Source organism: Diadema setosum, unplaced genomic scaffold (assembly GCF_964275005.1).
Source record: "Diadema setosum unplaced genomic scaffold, eeDiaSeto1 scaffold_84, whole genome shotgun sequence".
Classification (NCBI taxonomy): domain Eukaryota; kingdom Metazoa; phylum Echinodermata; class Echinoidea; order Diadematoida; family Diadematidae; genus Diadema; species Diadema setosum.
The window spans coordinates 17926-25375 of record NW_027307710.1 but is presented as its reverse complement, the minus strand read 5'-3'; the positions used below and the strand labels follow the sequence as shown (position 1 = coordinate 25375).

The following is a 7450-nucleotide window of genomic DNA, read 5'->3' as shown; positions in this document are numbered from 1 at the left end:
ATGATACGCGCCATTTTATGTTACATTTGCCAGTTCGCGTGTTTTTTTTAGACGGCGCAGATTGGGGAAACTAAAAATCTATCGGGGACCCTATCCCTTAACCTAACCCTAATCCTAATCCTAACCCTAACCATCAAACCCTAACCCTAATCCTAACCCTAACCCCAACCCTGACCCTAACCCTAACCCTAACCATAACCAAAAACCCTAACCCAACGTTTTTCCCATAGGTTTAACACGCGCCATGCCCCAATCTGTGCCGTCTTAAAAAAAACGCTGCCGGTTCGTAATGCGCACTCGCTGAAGTCCACACGTATTGAGCATGGACTTTACGAACCGGCAAATGTAAACATTTGCCGGTTCGTAATGCCCGCTCCTTAGTACACGATATACGTAAAACGCTGAAATGGGGGTTTTACGAACCGGCAAACGCACTTTGCATCACTACCACAGAGCCCCAGGTGCGGCTACAAAGTAATATTTAGTATCAAACAAAGCAGAAAATTCCGCTTTCATCACTCTCTTAATATTATCATCAATGTGTGGTTATAAGACACGTTTTTATACGTTTAAAGAAGTCCCGATTCTTTAAACGCGATTATCTCGTAATCGTGTTTCCGCGCAAATTCGAACATTCGCCGGTTCGTAATGCGACCGACGATATATATATATATATATATATATATATATATATATATAGCTGTATTCAACTTATATAATAGTCCTGAAAGCACATTGTGATTACATTTGAGAAGTTTAGATAGATGCATTCCACATGTAAGTTCAGGTTCTAATGACATCCTTCATACGGAATCTGGATGCGGACCGGATAGCCTAGCAGGGTTGTTTCTGGAGAGAGAGAGAGAGAAAAAAAAGAATGGTGTATCTGTCTTAACTTGATGAGGAAAGTGACATGGGCATTTTAATCTTTGGTGAAGACACAGTGACATATACGCTAAAGATATACGGTTACTTGATTTCCTCTGTATGTAGTGTTTCCTTAAAATGGTAAAGTATATTTTATACAGTAGATCCTAATTGCAGCAATTTAACCGTGAGTATACAATGAAATATAAAATGTAGGAAACTTTCATTATCCAAATATCCAATTCTTTCCATTAAGCTTTTTATTCCATTCAGAAGAATTTCAAGGTAGTGCTTGCCTGATACTGCAACTGGATACATTCAACACTTTCGTGCATATGATAACCCGGTGACCTTTCACATCAATACCCTCATAACTAATCAAAGTCAAACTGCTTAGAGGTTATGGTAACTTTGCCATCCAAAGGTAAATACAATACCATGGTAGCAATGCTCTACGGTCAATAGAAATCAGGGCTTCCATGTAATTTACAATCAGCAGCAAATCACAACAGAAACTAAAATGCTACAAGGCCCAGGTAATCATCTCTTCTGTATAAAACCAAATTTGAAGATGATCTGCTGAGTACATGTTAAGTTATTGCAAGATGAGAATCTATAGGACAGATGTGCCACGGTGTGAATGGATGACTGCAACAACATAAAGACTCCTGCAATCATCTTTGACAGAGGCTCAAAAAAAAAAAAAAAAATCAGCTAATTCATGTGAATCTTGGTTGTTGGAGTGATTGACTACATGCATATGCAGTACTGCATTCATTTAGCAAATCATGCATTAATTTTCTGCCCAATGAACGATCGACAGTCAAAAATTTGGTCAAGATGTCAAAGGCTTGACAAAATATTCCAACCTATTTGGGGTTTACATTTTACATGCATTATTGCTTACCTCCCGTATTTCCTTTCGAAATAGGGTACGGGATGCACAGATTAGAAGATGGTAGTCAGGACATCTGTCTCTTTCTTTTTCTCTCTTGTCCGTAGTTGGCTGTGGTTTGCAGGGTCCATTTTTTCCACTTTGTGCTAATTCTGGTCGAAAATATAATTAACGAAAACTTAAATAAGTTATCATTTTTATGAGTGAAACAGGAAACAGGATACTGCAACAAAAAACAAACACATTCATCATGAATTAGAATTAATCATCACTATCTCATGAATCCCTTGGTATGAGATTTTGGATCTTCAGGTCACTGTCAACATTAATTTGTATTACATGTAATACATTAATCTTGTCATTGTTATTATCATCTTTGATGCTCTAAAGCCATATCTTACTGAAAATGAATCATTATAGGATGGAAGTCATCTTGATACCTATAATTTCTGTACACAAATATTTGATTTTATCATGCTCTCATTTGTATGTGGATTAGGATATGATTTCCTTGCATAAATCGGTTTGTATTCATGAGATAATATTCCTAATTTCAAATCGTTGACACTTACTTGTGAGCTGGAAAGGGCATTTACATCGCAGTCAAGACATCTTTCTATCTCCCCCTCACTCTTGTGGATGTGATCTCAAACTCAGCATGTCCATTTGTTGCTGACATCTTGATAAAAATAAAGAACAATACATCACAGCATATTACCCTTACATCATACTTAACGCAACATGATAATAATGGAAAGTAAATTGATTTGAGACTATAGACGTATTTTCATCTGTGCACACATTAAACACTTGTGCCACCGCCATTTCCATTTGACATGGTTGAGAAATATTTCATTACGTATATCTTACTTGATTACATTTATGTTTGATTTTTATATCATCTCCTCTTCAGTGGATAGAATACCGTTCTTTCATATGATCCTCTACAATAGAACATGCAATGAATTTAGAAGAAAGCAAGAATACACATTTGATCATAGATTTGCTCCCCTTTGTATATAAATGGAGATATAAAATTCTTCTCCTCTCTTTGTTTGCAAAGTACTTGTACATTGTATTGTAATGCAATTGTCAAAGTGAAAACATGCTTGTTACAACTTATTCAAATGGAATAGGAATATTTAATACTCAGTGTATTCAGATTTGTCATTATTTTCAACTGGGCACTTAATTGATACATTTGAAAATGAAGCACTTAGTAACTTAACATTTAAAAGATATTTGAAATTAGACCGCTATAATGTATTTCAGACATTTACCGTTTCTTACCTTCTGGTTGTTCTGCACTTTGTTGCAGGTAGAAAGAGCTCAGACTTTACAATTAGATTTTGGCAAGTCAGGATATGTCTCTCTCTGGCGAAGTCTGAAGACAAGACTCAGTCTGTCCACTTGTTGGTACATCTAGCTGAAAACAGAAATCAACATGACTCAAATAATTTTTTTCCATCTTTAAAGCACAGCATTATAAGCTAACTGTGAACAAAAAAAAATAATTTGAAATTTGATTGTTTTGAAAAGGCATCTTGGCATTGACATAATTTTCTTTATTCTCCATGCAAATCAATTATAACAATAGATATATACTGTATCTCTTTTATTGAGATGTGATTTTTTTTTTTTTTTTAGCTTTTTGAAAATTCAAAAAAGAAGAAAGATATTCAGGTTTCGGTGATTCGGTATAAACGATCCATCAAAAATGTGATATTTACATTTTTTTTTAAAACGAACCTTTATTCTATGAGACATTAACATAAGAAGTTGGTACTTTATATGAGTAAGGACATTTCTAAAGAGTTCCTTTTTGACTAGATCTTATTTGTAAACTAGTAGAAGAGTACATGTAAATGATTCACAGATTAGGAGCGGTTGGCAGTCAGGACTGAACACTTTCTCTCTCTCTCTCTCTTTCGGACATATTCGAATGGCAAGATCACTTGGTCGTAGACTCACTTTTATAAAACACCTGACCTAGGCCTAAATTCTAGACTCTTTTTCTAAACCCATGTAGGTCTACAGTACCATAAAGAGTGGATCGAGTCAACCTTAGACCTCTGCTGTAGAGACTGCTAACGTTAGAGCTAGGCCTAATGTCAGAATATTCTAATGTTAGATCAAGATAGAAATGTTGGATCTAATTAACGTGAACTTTTATTTAGATCAAAGTTAGCCTAACGTTAGATATATAATATATGCATAGATTTTAGAACCTCTAGATGTCTAAACTTAGGTCTAGCTAGGCCTTGTTAGCTGGGTCTTTACAACAAAACTGCCTAGTATGTAGGTTACTAGAAATAGAAACCTCTAACGTTAGGTAGAATCAGTGGCCCAGATCTTGACTAAGGTTAGATCCTAATTCTAGACGCCAGCTATTTATACTTCAGACCAGCTAGATTTTATACAGGTCTAGCTAGTATTTGATTAGACTCTATAAAAGATCTAGACTTCTGTATAGATTACAGTCCCTTGCCCTGGACCTGGCTCTAGCCCTACAAATACATCTAACGTTAGTAGTAGTGGGCCTGTACTGTCTACGTGACTACGTTATACAGATAGGCCTACAAAGTGTTCTGATAATGTGCTAACGTTCATTGTGATTAGGGCCTAGCCCGATTTGGCATAGGCCTAACAGGCGTAGGCCTAGCCGTACATCTAACACTTTAGTAACAGTAACCCCTAGCCCGACCAGACGCTGTTAATACGCTATGTACAGCGGCGACTGGGCTGTGTATAGTTACAGTAACCCCTAACGATAGCTAATGTCGACAGTTAGAGAGAGTGTAACCGTATAGATTAGACCTAACGTTAGACGAGGATTCAGTCTAACTGCATGTGATGAGGCCATAGATTAGAAACCTAGATCGAACGAACAAGACACCTAAATCTAGACGTAGACCTATAAATGTAGGCCTCTTTTCGCACCGTGTCAAGACGTGCCTTGCGGAGTAATCGGTGTTCCACTAACAAGCACCGCCGGGACTGTCGGGTGGCGGCCCGGGGGTTGGTAGGCATGCCCACGGGATCGGTGCGAAGGCAGTCACAAGACATCGGCCTATAAACGTTAGATTCTACTAGCGCTTGAATCTTGATATTTACCAAGTCTCAGATCAAAGTTGTATATCTAACTGTTCGATCAAAACAGATTTAAAGTTCCCTTATCCAGTGCAATAAAGAACTATGTATTTATTTACTAATTTACTTACATTCAAAGGAAATATAGTCCCTTTTTCAGTCACCACGTTTCCACGAGTCCCGCGCGAGAGACTTTGCTTTACCTGTAGACGTACGCACACGTATTCAGTATTTGCGCGCACACAAGCAGCGCGGGGCTACTGGAAAATGCTCGAAAATGCATTTTCTGAGTTCCTACATGTTCAGAGTTTTTATTAAAAGTAAAAAATTCTTCAAGAAAACTAGAAATAATATTGGCACATTCAATTAAAGAAGCATTTGTAGTTTTATAAAACATTAAATTACTTTTGGAAGATCATCTAATTAGCTTGGAAAAACAAACTTTGCAGAACGTTGATTAATCTGTGAATATCATTTCGAGAAAACAACACCCAAACATTTGAGAGCCCCATATATGGCTGTACAAAATGACCTTTTAAAATGCTAAGGAAACTCATTTGAATTGCAATTTCATGAAAAGGGACAATTGAAATTCAAGATCTTTAATATATGAATTGAATGCAAGCAAAAAATAAAAATCGTGATTTTTGACATGCTTTTGTATTTTGAGCTAGAAAAGACATTTTCGGCAAAAATACGCTTGACATCCGGCCGTACGCTATTCCTCAGTATTTTTGCTAGGCTTTCAGCATGAGAACGGAGCATTAACAAAAAATGCCGTCGAATCCTTATCTAGAGCCTTTTTTGAGGTTTGGCTGGTCTACTAAAAAAGTAATACGAATCTTTCAGTTGAAATTACAAAAGGGGAGTAACAAAAATATACTGGCTCAAAATTCGTTAATATTTGTTAGCAAAAATATGGATATACCCAGGTGTCAAACCAAGATTTTACCATTCTGATCGTTAAAAACATTTCATTAGATTCACAAACATAATTTTATGTTGTTGTTTTTTTTTTCCGGGGGAGGGGGGGGGGGGGGGTAGTTAAGTAGTATGTAGCACAGGAGTGGAGGAACATTTCCAGGGGCTCGTGATTGACTTCCAGATTTTGATTTATAATGTATGCATTTAAAAACTGTTTACAGTGACTATACACATTGCACCATGTCAGTTTAAAGGTGAGAACTAATGCTTCTCGTTTTCATGGGAAGTCACTAAAAAACTCGGTTTCAACATCATTTATTCGGGCATTGGTCCTCCATTACCATTCTGGAGGAGGTAAAAGTTTTAATTAGTGTTGTTAACATTACTAGATATGTCCGCGAATTATTAAATTTGTAGACTTTCAATCATGATTGAACAAAATTACTGAAGTGAAAAGGAAGCCTACAGTTAAATCCGTCAAACTCCCATGACAAAGTACATATTCATGTATAGGCGTATTCTTTTCTGCATTAATGGAGACATAATACGCAAGCTTGCACACAACTTACGAATGCCAATAATTTCAGCTCTCTGTGCTGCCTGGATAAAGATCGATTGCGACACCCTGTGGCTTGCGAAGTAACCATTGCTTTAAAGTGTGTAGCACGTTAATTTTTCCTCATTGAGACTCCTTAAACACGAATGACAAATCTCTCACAAAAAGGATATCATTTATGGTATTAGAGCTACCTTCAAGATGTTCAAGAAAACAAATACAGTATTTAAAAACTTTGCGCAAAAGTGTGGAACATTACACACGTCGAACACAGGAAAATATCATCAAGTGTGTAAAAAAAAAGCAAGGCTAATTGGATTGTTGACTGCCCGAGCATTTTTCAAGTTACATGAGTGTCCAATATTTCTCCCCGGTCTCCCCCGTGCTTTATTTCAGGAGAAGGCACGAAAAGCGCGTATTTTTTTTTTCAGTTCAGTTCAGTTTTTATTTCTGCATTTCAAAATCAATACAAATCCACAAATCAACAAAATACTTACATAGTCATTTACACAGCTAATATTCGTAACATTTTATTGCGAGAAAGGTGTCAGAAACATGAAGAAAAAAAAAAAATCTGTCACTTTTACTTCGTCCTCTTGCATTTCTACGACTGAATTTTTATCTCTGACATTTTTACCACTGGCATTTTTACCTCTGACATTGTTACTTCTGACATTGTTACCACTGACATTTTTACCACTGACATTTTTGCCTCTGACATTTTTGCCTCTGACATTTTTACCTCTGCCATTTTTAATTCTACCATTTTTACCTCTGACATTTTTACCTCTGACATTTTTACCTCTACCATTTTTACCTCTGCCATTTTTACCTCTGCCATTTTTACTTCTGCCATTTTTACCTCTGCCATTTTTACCTCTGCCATTTTTACCTCTGACATTATTACACCGAACCCAGTTGTTATTATGTCGCGCCACCTTTGTGCTTGCTACCTTATCTCGATGTTCCTTTATCTCGTTCGCAGATAACTAAGTCTTGGCATTGATCATAATTATACCGTTAGTGTTGACACTGTCACATGATTCAAGATTAAATGCTATAGGTTAAATCCTGTTAATAGTTAATAAGTTACTAATTTAAATGTGAGTGATGTTTTC

General features: G+C 36.5%; 1 long non-coding RNA gene across 1 annotated transcript; it reads right to left on the bottom strand.

Annotated features, from left to right (window-relative positions):
• Window positions 1–705: 705 nt before the first annotated feature.
• Window positions 706–5030, bottom strand: LOC140245953 (uncharacterized). The gene is made up of 5 exons (XR_011902406.1): window positions 4984–5030; window positions 3053–3188; window positions 2335–2441; window positions 1775–1914; window positions 706–849 (listed from the first exon to the last, which is right to left on the bottom strand). It is a non-coding gene; the product is annotated as an uncharacterized lncRNA (long non-coding RNA).
• Window positions 5031–7450: the final 2420 nt, after the last annotated feature.